Here is a 12,259-nt window from a genome sequence, read left to right on the forward strand (position 1 = left end):
TAACCAAGCATTGAAAAATAAATATAACTACTAGTTTAGTTTGTGGACATCGGACAGATAGGTAATTCTGTGCAGAAATGTGGAAGGCTTGTTATCGTGATTTTCCTGTAGGTGTTTTTATTATTTATTTGATATATATATAACACCAATAAAATAGAGTTAATTGCTAATAGATCTAATAGACCTACTAATAGATTCCGCAAAAAATGTTTTATAGAAAGTGATAGATACTGACTTTAACATAAAGGGATTTTAAGTTATTGTTAAATGTTATATTTTAAAACTTTCCCAATTTTGAATGCAACATTATAATAAACATTAGAAATAAAGCCAAAATAAACACAGGTTTCACAATTGTATAGTATCTAAAAACACGTGATGCGATTCTTTTCCTCTATAGCTGGTCATTATTCAAATAAATGAAAGCGTCACGGTTAAAGTAGGAATTGGCCGGATAGAAACTGCCAGTTGCCACTCAAGAAGCGAAGATTGATTTACTATATCATGTATACGAGATTGAGTTACGTGAAATGATATCATCTAGAGACTAGAAGGTTGTTTTACTACTGTTTACAAAAACTAATTATATGGCGGCTTCATACATTTTTGCAGAAACCGTAATATCTATAATTGTTGGGAGAACATTTGTCTTATAATTTGTCTCTTATTGGGAATAATGGAATCGTTTAATTCCAAAGTTTCCAAGTTTTAGCAAATCAAATTATACGTAATGAAAACTTTATTTAATTTGTAATTATCATCATCTTGCATTTTTTCTCACTGCTGTTACAAACGCCAGCTAATTTCAAATTGTGTTTTTTTTTTATTATTTGACCAATAATATCAACTTACTATAAAATAAACATTGTCACTAAAATGTTCAACTTAGTTTCAAACTCTACATTTTTATTTTGCAAACCATTTAATTACTTACAAGCTCATTGAATAAAAATCTCTATCCTTCTTTTCTATAATAAGTCTTGACATTCACAACATTTTTCCCTCAACATATTCCCTCGTGGGTATTCCATTACCACAAAACGCAACCACGGTCTGACAGCTGCCAATCCACACTCGCTAATCGTGGGGATGAAGACACACGCTAAGGAATAGCTTAAGGGAGTATGTAACTGATACTATAAGAATATTGAGTAAATAAATAGTTGATTTGTTTGAAAAGAGGTGGTAGAGCAAACAGTCGGAATATTGGAGTTCAAAGCTTTGTAGGATAAATAACGTAATTTTTCATTTATTGGTATAAATTATTTATGCCCATAATTAAATATAGGAAAACATGTTATTCCGAATACAATTTAAACACTACGAAAGAACCAAATAAACCCTTCAAATTATAAGTCGGTATAATAGTACAAAAGGATTAATATAAATTTTTTTTCATCAATCGAGAAAAATTGTGGAATTTAAATATCATCTCTTCAAACCACGTAGCGTTTTAAAAGGGAAAAATCTTCACCTTAAAGTCAATTCCAAATTCTTAAAGTCTGTTCGATAGATCGTGCCTTTACAAAGTTCGTTACAGGATCAGTGTGTGCGTGCCCTAACTTTTTGTTTAGTCCTGTCTCATTGAGTTAGGAGATTGACAGCTAGACAGGGGTCCCATCTTCAAGTTACTAATGATATTGATCGGAACTCCTCTAGTTTACGAGTATATTGGGTACAAAATGTAAGACTGAGATGTCTTGAATCTTGAGCTTTCGATGCCTTTCTTATTGTAATTTTTTTGGTGTTGATTCCAGTTACTAACTTATAAATTTAGAACATGATATTTGGTTACAGTTCATTTAGTTTTGAGTCAAAGAGCAATAAATACTCATTTTTGTTTATGCGTATGATTTGCAAATCCACGCGCACGTAGCGCACGGTACTTATAAATAAATAAATCCAAACACTCCTATGAAATCTATGAAAATATCTCGTGTTGTCATAGATGACTTAAATATTTAGGCATCGAATGTTACACCCAAGGTTACACCCGAACTCACATATAGATATTACATCACATCCATAAAATACTGAATTATCTATAAGGTATTCAAATAGTTTAACTCGTAATGAATTGATAATAGTCACTATTATGAATCCAAACGTTACCCACCACAATCTCTCTCCATAAACAGATAAATCCGGACTTTACCAAGAAAGTAACCTGTAGCTGACAGGGCCGCACTTGGAGTTCCAGGTTCGAAGCTCTTGTATAAAAAATGTTACGATTTTATCATTAAATTAATAATTTATTATTCTTTACATTCTCAGACATCTCCATATTTTTTACATGGGTGAAGTAATATATTTATTGTGTTAACACCTAATCATAATTTAAAAGGCTTATTAACACAAAATTGTTTCAATTTAATGTACATAATATTGTTTATAATTATTCAACCCTTAGGCGAAAAGATATAAATCCGGTCCTGGCACCGGGACTTGCTTTTATTCAAAATCGCTTTTGCAATTTTAAATGCCTGTAAAGCCAGTCATATATAATTTATTGCACTTGCAAATTACAATTCAATGGCCACAGATAATTAATGAGCATAAGTCTAAATTGTATAATTCTGTATCTTGTGTACTTAATTGGAACATTGCCTAAATATTGTTTATTATGAGAAAATTATTAGTTATATTGTTCCTTCACAATTGTCCTTGTATGCACTGATTAATAGACTAATAGTTTTCAATTATTTAATGAGTGTAATGAATAAATTTACTAATCTATGATAAGAGCAAAAAATAACATTATTAGTTCCGCAAATCAATATTTAAATATAATAATGATAAAAAAACGCACTCCTTGTTGTATTTACATTAGCAACAGAGCACAATTTTACGGTTTTGTAGTCAATACTCAGGCTTATAAGAAAAGTCTTTTTTCATAGGATAGGTACTAAAACTTAGTACTAGTACTAGTTCGTAAATAAAACGATTGTGCTTGATACTACTAGACCGTAAATAAAAATCGATCAGAGAAACAGATGTGTCACGCATCATCCCCACACCCTCATATCTCTTAGAAATTAACCCCTGAGTCACTTTCGATATTTTGATCCATGTCTGAATCACTGTGAAAACCGTGGGTTTGATAACTCGCTTAGGACTGTAAGTAAAACGATATTGAAGCTTAATCACCTAGATTTTACTATTAGTCATTTACTTCATTAACTAAAATTAGTTTTGTATGTTGTGTTTGTTTTAAAAACAAAAAAATATACTGTCCAATTATAATGAGGTAACCGCTTCGAATTCTATATGTTGCAACATATTTTTGTAATCTAAGATTTTTTCTATAATAATTTATCTATTATAGTTACATACTAAATTGTAAAATAATTGAAAACAGAAATTGAACGCTATTTAAAGTTATTTTTAAATGGAATAAACGGTAAAAATTGATTGTGTTATACAGTCTAGAGTCTGCATCTAAAAGCTTTTGCTAAAATGATCATAAAAATTAAATTCAGATTTTTATTGAGTGCTATATAACTAAGAATTAAAAGCAATTTTCCTATATTTTAAGTAAATTAATAGTTGCGTTAATAGCTTATAAATACCTGAAATGTCAATCACAGGATATTTGGAAAGATTCTTCGTAAATATTATTATCAATTTATTTTTATTAAAAGATAAAATACGTAGGTATGTATGTAAAGTCTTGGTCGTTGCAATCACAGACAAGGCAATTCATTTGTTTCGATTGATATATTGGGATTCGATTCTGCAAAGATTATTTATTAATTGAGCCGATATAGTGTTTGGGTCACTACTTTGGTATTTATTAAATAAAAACTAAACATGCAGTTCTAATATGTAACTAATTGTAAACTAAATTTGCAAAGGTAATGTTAGTTTGTTTTATAAAGCAACACAAAACAAGATATATCAATTTCCGCATTAGATCCTAAGTTCTTAGATAAGAAAGCCAACACAACAAGGCAGCTCAAACTAAAAGTTCTTTATTCTTTTCTTTGCATAAGCGCGGCTTATTTCACTTGCAATACAAATATTAGCTGAGTGCATTTCACAAAGGAGCCTCTTTGATAGCGTTATCACGAAGATAGGAAATTTTCCTTCCCCACGGTTGATATATTCAATATTTATTTTAGATAGACGATATGCATTCACGTAAATACCAGTTATGTAATGTTTGAAGGAAAACTGCAACAAGCTTTTTCCTTATAACCTTATTTAAGTATGTATGTATAATATGTAGATCCTTGCTATTTAGTTATATAATTAATAGTGAAATAATTAACTGTATAAAAATGCGTCAAACTGATTCGATATCAACTAATAAATCTTTAGAGATAACATTTGTTTCGCTTCATTTCTCTAGACATAAAATAAGCTTCGCCGACTTGTTTTTATTAACCGGCGGGTCCAAAACAATGGAGGTTCTAAATTCGGAACGTAATTGGATCTACCTTTAATATTTCTCTTCAGAATGCCATAGCGCGTCCAAGGAGTGACAAATTATTCATAAGAAAAGATACTTAGGTACTATGTTTCTACAAACCAAAGTTACTTTATAGGTAACAAAATTAATTCATGCAAGAATGTACATAAAAAATAATTTAATCCTACATTAAAGTGTTTATGAATTAAATAGGAACACTAAGAATAAATCAGCCGATTTATTTGACAGATTTCGAACCCTCTATTAATCTTCATCAAACACTAAACGACCTTGATATTGAAAACGATTCAAATCAGAAATGAAAGTGTAACAGACCTGTTTTCACTTTTAACGGTTACGTTTGTGGATGACTTAACTAATTCTAATGAAATCTAGTGATTTGTTTCGATAGAATTTACTAGAACTTTCGAGAATGTACTAGAGTCTAGTACATTCTCGAAAGTTCTAGGTCTAGTAACTAGACCTTTATGAACATAGGTACAAATATTCATACAATTCATATCTATATTCCCGTTGTCTGGATTGTTTGTTCGAAACAAATATATCCTGATGAGCATACATCATTACCTACCTTTATTTGCTGTTGTCCATAACGGTTTAAATATAACCATTTATGTGTTTTATAGGTAAATTAAAGGTAATTATATGCTGACGATGAAAGAACTGTTTTACTATGTGTTGTCTCTTGTGTATAACTATTGTAAAATTTTATCTTATGATTGAAGATTTAACTCGAAATGTTTATTTTTAACATTGATAAGGTCAGTGTATTATACATTTTCATTTGTATCTATTATTGTTTTAAAACAAATTTTTAGATAAAATATTTATTCGAATATACTGTTAGTTTTATAATTTGCCTACTCGTAAGTTGTCATCTGTAATCTTTTCTACTTAAAATTAAATCTTTGTTATGTTTATCATAGATGTGAGGTTCTATAATAGAGAATTGTCTTAAAATAAATGTAATATGTGAAATAATTAAAGCATTATTCCGCAAACTATTTAGCAAGTATATTACACATGCCGGATTTACATAACATGTATTTTACATTTGATATAATCCAGTGAGATAAAAAATCCATCATAATGATATTATGAAAGGGTTTTTTTATATTGCAACATTGTAACATTAACTAATTATGTATTATAAAAATCGAACATTTAAACGTTCTGTCAATTAAGAAATTAATAAACAGTTTTAATTGAAACATATTTCGTATACAGCGGAAATACTTACACATTGTATTTGATACGATTGACAAAAATTTAAGTAAGGTAGATACAAAACCTGTGATAGGGAGAAACCTATGGTAGATAAAATATTACCATACTCAATTCTCCAGCACCGTAACATAATAATATTAAGTTGCCTGATAATTAACACAAATGTCAATCTTCTTCTTCTTCTTCTTATATATAAAAATGAATCGCAAAATGTGTTGGTAAGCGCATAACTCGAGAACGGGTGGACCAATTTCGATAATTCTTTTTTTATTATATTCCTTGAAGTACGAGGATGGTTCTTATGTAGAGAAAACGTAAATATGTACCACGGGCGAAGCCGGGACGGACCGCTAGTACATAATAATAATACATAATCTTAATAATAAATATAGGCACATAATATATCAGATATCGACGAATCGAAGCTAGGTGATTGTTAAAGATAGAGTCATTGTTAAAATCTAAGACAAAGTGAAAACAATGAGCATTGTACTCATTTTGTACAAGCACTGACCTTGCCCACGTCTACAATATTATTAGGTCATTTCTTAAAATTAAATATGATGTAATATACTGAAAGCTTAATTACTTGTTTCCCAACTGTGACAGGTTAAGCAGATTTTAATTTGAGTGAGAAATCGCTCGCAAGTTATTTTTATTAAATCGTGATCAAAAATTGAATATACTGCAATTAAATTAAGGAATTAATTTTAATTTGAATTGACTCCTAATAATTCAACATTTCGAAAATTTCAAATTGTCTCTATGTAAATAAAAAATGTTCTTAAAAATTCTCTCCAATAAGTCAGTCAGGACGATGCTGTCATTTAACACCAGCAGTGTCCTGACTTTTGTTTCAGATTAAAGTCCTATAAATTAAAAAAAATCTTACTGCTTTCCTACTATCTCGTCATTCATTTGTATTCCTGCTTCACGTGACTAAATATTTATGTTATTTCCATGCATAAAGCATCAATTAGTGTCTCATATTTTCCTATCATCATATACGTGCTTCGCTTTATTCGGTTAACAGTGTCATTTTGTCCAAATATGGCCATCAGTGATGTTTCTTGCAAAATGGGTAAGCTCGTAAACAGCTATTTCATGTTCTAGCCCCGAGGATTTTGTAAGACATTTCATATAGATGCTATATGTTTCTTAAACTATCGATTGAGATATTATCATATATTTTCAGCGCAGCTTATGAAATAAATCAATTAAGTTTGAACATCATCTGTTTTAATTTTAAATCTTCATAGAGACCACATATCGTGACTAAAACATCAACACAATAAATGAAGTGGAATAAATAGATGAAATTTATAAGCCACGAAGAAAATTTAAGGTCAAACTTAATGCACTTTAAGTCTTTTGGAGCTGCTATAAAAATTAAATTTCTGATGGTTGTAGAAAAATCATTAAATCTCGAATCAGACGCATATTTCCACTTAATATACTTACAAAAATGTCTGCATCACACCAATAAAAGCTGAGTCACCGAAAGCATGAAGGTTACCGTATGCACTAATGATGCAATCTTTGTATGCACAAGAAATTGACCTGGCCCTTACGACCTCCTTTCCAGTGCAGGAAAGCGCTAATCAACTTACCCAGAACATAATTAAACAGACGAAGGAAACTAAAACAATACCATTGCACTCACAATTAGCGGTACTACGGCAAATTAAAACATTAATTAAGGTTACAAATCGAACCCTGATCTAAATTGGAGGAAGCGTGAGAATTTCAACCCCAAACAAGAAGGCTGTGGCGGATCAGCCTTCAATAGATGACTTGGTGCTGACCTTCAATCATTGCAAATTCAAAATCGATTAAAAACAAATTGCTTTTATCATTAACGTTGCATCAGAGGTAATGCCAGAATTATAAATTTTAATAACGATAAAGGTTACTTAGAAACTAATCGTGCATTAAGGACATTGAAGGTGAAGTTGAGAAAAATTACATAAGAAACGTCTTTGAAATAATAAGTACCTACTTAATAAAGTATGTTCTGTTTTTCCGCGGAAATAAAAATACTTATAACAATTTCAAAATTGTTGATGAATAAGGACGTATAGATTATACCCAACGTTTCATTCCAAATTGGGAAATAAGAACCCAAATGAAACATTCAGATTTAAAAGGAAGTGTAATTAAATGCAAATTCAAGATCATAAGAATGTGGCCTAAAGTCATATTAACTACGTCTCATTTAAATTTCGTTGAAGTAAAAACCCTCGATCTTAAGTGAATATTAATTAAAAGAAAAATTTAAATTATTTACAATTAAGAAGTGTGACAATCGTGTGATGAAAATGAATGTGCTTATTGTGTTCATTGTTTTGGTTATGGACCGGACGAAACTTTACACTTTCACCAATTAAAAACAATTTCACCATCATTGACTAAAGCCGTCTATCACAATATATCATTTATTCAATATTAATTTATTTACTGAATGTACTAGAAGAGAAATAATTATAAAACTACGGTTTCTCACAAAATTACGACCTGTGTAATGAGTTTAATAACGTTAAAAGCATATATTTAACTCAAACATTTCATTACTGTGACCTCCAAGTTTTCGAGTCTCAAGTAAGGAACCCCTTGACACATGGTCAGTCAATATTTACGACATTTAAATAGAACCTAGGATTTGAAGGCCACACATGTTTGACAATAATGAGGCATAAAGCCTACGTTACGGCCATTCTACCGTGAAATTCTTTTGCAAGTCATTAATATTTTTACGCGCGTTTAAGAGCTCTATTCAGCGTTTAAACTATAAATGAAAATATTAATATTCAATCGACATTCAATGGAAATACGCGTGTTTTCATTTGAAATGTGTTTACTTTAATAAGCTTTTGCAATATTTCTTTCACACTCAACAACTTTGTGCAAACGGTATTTAAACCTCTTTTATAGCAGAATGGAACGGCAGAAATTATTTTACTTGCATTTACTGTGTACTGTGATTGCCACAAAGAATGACAAAAATATCTTAAAAGCTGTACAAATACAGTCAATGTCATGTCAGTCGGTAATTACTACGTATTAAATACATCCAAGCCAGAAGTATCAATCATCGAAATTGTTACATTCGCCAAACAATGCGAAACCGAAATCACATTAATATCACATATTATGTCAAGGCGTGCTCTCTGATGGAACAACTTGTCACAAACGACACATGTTTCTTAACGCTTGCAAGTGCTATAATAAGCACAAGGTCGATCAATATTTGATCGCACTGAATAGCCAGTAATATTATGCTAAGCTTTAACAATTTGACAATTGCGTCATGACAAATCGGCATATTAAGATATAACACGTTTAGTTGAAGCAATTTGGACATAAACAAGTGGGTATTGTAACGAGTGACAAAAGGATTATTGAGTTGCTCAATCGTGAACTGGATTTAGAACTTAAGAACAATTTAGAGAATCTATATAAGCCTTTACTGCCTATTGATTACATAGATAGACACCATAAGAGATGTGTGTTAGTTTTGGAAGTGAATTCGGAATCCAAAGATGGGTAATCAGGCGAAAACATTTCAAAATTCTCATACAAAGCAAGTTCTTTAGAAGTCGTGGCATGATTTCGTACGAACTGTGATGAGAGCGTCATTCACATCTGCAATATGCCGAGGTTCTTGTGGCGTAAGACAATGCGTGTACGAAAAAATCTCTCGCCTTTGTTTTTCGAAAAAATCCGGAAATTTCAGAAAAACATTCCATTTCCAAAAATTACCCAAATTTAAGGCATTCAGTTTCGTTACTTCCATTCTGACACGGCTTTCTAAACAAAGTTAGTTTGAGCATTTATACAATGAAAATAATAGTTTAGATAAATCTCTACACAACGTATTAGAAACACCTCTTCACGACTGATGCTATTTTCCTTATTGTGCATGAAGATTTTAAATGTCGAGATTTTTTTTAACGTTTTGCAAAATATAAGCTCCAGCAGATTCGTCGGCAATATCAGCGTCTGAAAGGACCATTGTTCTTGCTCATGACCTTTTCAATTAGGAACTCATTGCATTCAATTTTAAAAAGAAGCCTTATTGGTAGGATGGATTGCATGAATTGTGTTAGGTCATATTTAGATTTTTACAAAATTGTAATTATAATTTTTTCTTAGACATAAGCAAATGAAAATCGTTTTATTTTTTAAATAATGACTACGATAGAAGAATTTATTTCAGTGCCTTATAATATTTATTTTTAAATTATGAAGTATTTTTTGCGTTAACTGAATTAGCGTAATTCGGTGCACAATGTTTATTTTTTAACAATATAATCATAGAAAATGGTGCGTGACCATTAATCATTACTGACTTTATTGATAAAAAAAACAGTTGAACTTCCTATTACTAGCAATGCGTACTCCAATTCCTACACCACAGTTATATGAATCATTAAGAGTTAAATAACAGCAGTAAAATTTTACTTCCGCAAATAATATTCGAATCGGTTAACTGTAAAAATTCACATGTTTGAGCGCTATCTCGACATCTTTTACACTCAGTTACACCATCGCGATAACCACGTCAGATTGCTGATTGACATGTATTTTTAAACAATTGTTATACTGTCTTACCGTTGGAATAAAAAACAGATTTTTTCAGATTAGAAACAGTCAGCTGGGATTTAAAGTAAAATAAAAATTCACTGCAACCAAATACCTGCTGGTTGTCTAAATTGTTGTCTATCAACTTCTAATCATTAATTACAATATATAACTTTTTGTACTTTACAATAATTAGAGACATTTTTAATTATAATACAAATAAATTTGAGAAAGTTTAAGCTTATTCTCGAATTAAGGAAAAATAATTTGACAATCACAATGTAATTGTAAACAACAATGTTACAATTTTATATAACTTCTAATAATATAATTTATAATCAATGTATTGTAAGTGATATCGAATCCGTAACGAATTCCGCTTTGGAGTCGCACGACTAGTTTTTCTTAATGATTCTAAAGAGTTTAACTAACTCTATCTTTCAAAGCAATTAAACATTTTCAATTTAATGTCGAAGAGAACTCATAAAATATCCGGATCAGGTATATAATCGTATATTATAAATAATATAATAGTAATATGGCAAAGGCTAATAAAACGAGAGCAAGAAGCAGAACGAAATACAGTTATGAAATGAAAACTTAAATCCGATATGAAATACAAAGGTGGCGATCGAGGCCAAACGAAAAACGTAACAAAAAATGTCGAGGTCTAGTAGATCAAGCAAAGTTCACGACAATTGTTCGCGAGTAAGTGAATTTCTCTGAAGAAAAAACTTACGTCGGAGATCAAATTTCGTTCGGAAATTTAAAAAGGTTTGCGAAGAGTTTTTGTTGTTCTATTTTATCATCTGTTCGGAGAATTGATTCGTCGGTGCACATGGCACTTTCGATTGATGTTCCACGGTCGAGGCCACGCGTTAAGTCATCTAAATATGCAAATTGGTTAAAAAAACATCGATGTCTTTCGTGTCTCGTTTATTCCACATTTCGGTTCACGTTTACATCTCACCCGCATTTATGTAGCTAACGGGCACATCGCAGTGATAAGTAGGTAATATATTCAGATTATGAATTTTTGTATGCATATTTTACGTAATCGTCTTAACGTCGCGTAACGTTATTATTTTCTATTGTCTAGAGTTTTGCTTCATCTCGATCTAATTCTTACGTCTTTTCAATTCCTATTCAATTGTTTTCATATTTATCTTATCTGTGGATCTTAATAAAACAATCGTTATCATCGATATATTTTTGTTCTTTTTAAACAAGAACAATAATAATAATTTGCTGTACTGTAATCATTATGCGAAACGCTGTGTTAAAAAACGGCTTATTTTATTTATTTCATTCGTGTCCGTTCTATTTTGACAAGGGCAAGGACTATTACGCAAACACTGACCAAACAGTTACAACCGATACCAATTTATTAAGATAAATAATAAAATGTAGAGACATAGAGCTGTGAATTAACTTACTGTAAATTTTGGCAGCACTATTATTTATGTAGCCGACCTAAAGAGGCGGGGACTAGTCCTCCTTAAATCTATCTGTTTAACGGATAATCCAGTCACAGACACTGATCACAGCACTGAAAATAAAGTTCTCACTTCACGAATGTCCTGCCACGGGACCGGAGACCAAACTCGTTCTTGGGATACCGAATTCCGGTTTAATGTAAGGTCACTCAACGTTTGCCGGATGAAAAACAGACAGTTCCAGTTCAACAGTATTCGTGTTGAAAGGAAAGTCTTAAGAAAGTTTCGTGTGTTAAACTTTTTTCGCGATCGGAGGATCGGCGTCGCGGCGCCGGGCGACACGTGCTATTCGAACGGCGGCACAGTGCAGACTGCCGCGAGATGTTAGTTAATTTTAAGTGTGCAGTCGAAGCCTCCTCGACGTCACACATGCTTCTGTGTGAGTGACGAACTTGCAGATTCCTCTACCATGAATAAAGCGCTATGAATGAAAGCTTGTAGAGCGCGTTCCATTGCGCGTTTTCAACGTATATAACGAAGTGCGCTCTATTCGGGCTGTAATATGTATAGGGGACAATTGAAA

At 31.4% G+C, this 12,259-nt stretch overlaps 1 protein-coding gene across 2 annotated transcripts in view; it reads right to left on the bottom strand.

Annotated features, from left to right (window-relative positions):
• Positions 1–12,049, bottom strand: part of ko (Stork-head domain-containing protein knockout) — a 139,878-nt gene extending 127,829 nt beyond the window's left edge. For both annotated transcript variants that reach the window (XM_089700494.1, XM_089700493.1), the window contains exon 1: positions 11,677–12,049. The gene's annotated coding sequence lies outside the window, so the exon portion shown is untranslated. The remainder of the gene's footprint in view (positions 1–11,676) is intronic.
• Positions 12,050–12,259: the final 210 nt, after the last annotated feature.

The sequence above is a fragment of the Colias philodice genome, chromosome 11, assembly GCF_061535455.1.
Source record: "Colias philodice isolate Cphi_HAF_F1 chromosome 11, ilColPhil1 Martin Lab GWU primary, whole genome shotgun sequence".
In the NCBI taxonomy this organism is placed as follows: domain Eukaryota; kingdom Metazoa; phylum Arthropoda; class Insecta; order Lepidoptera; family Pieridae; genus Colias; species Colias philodice.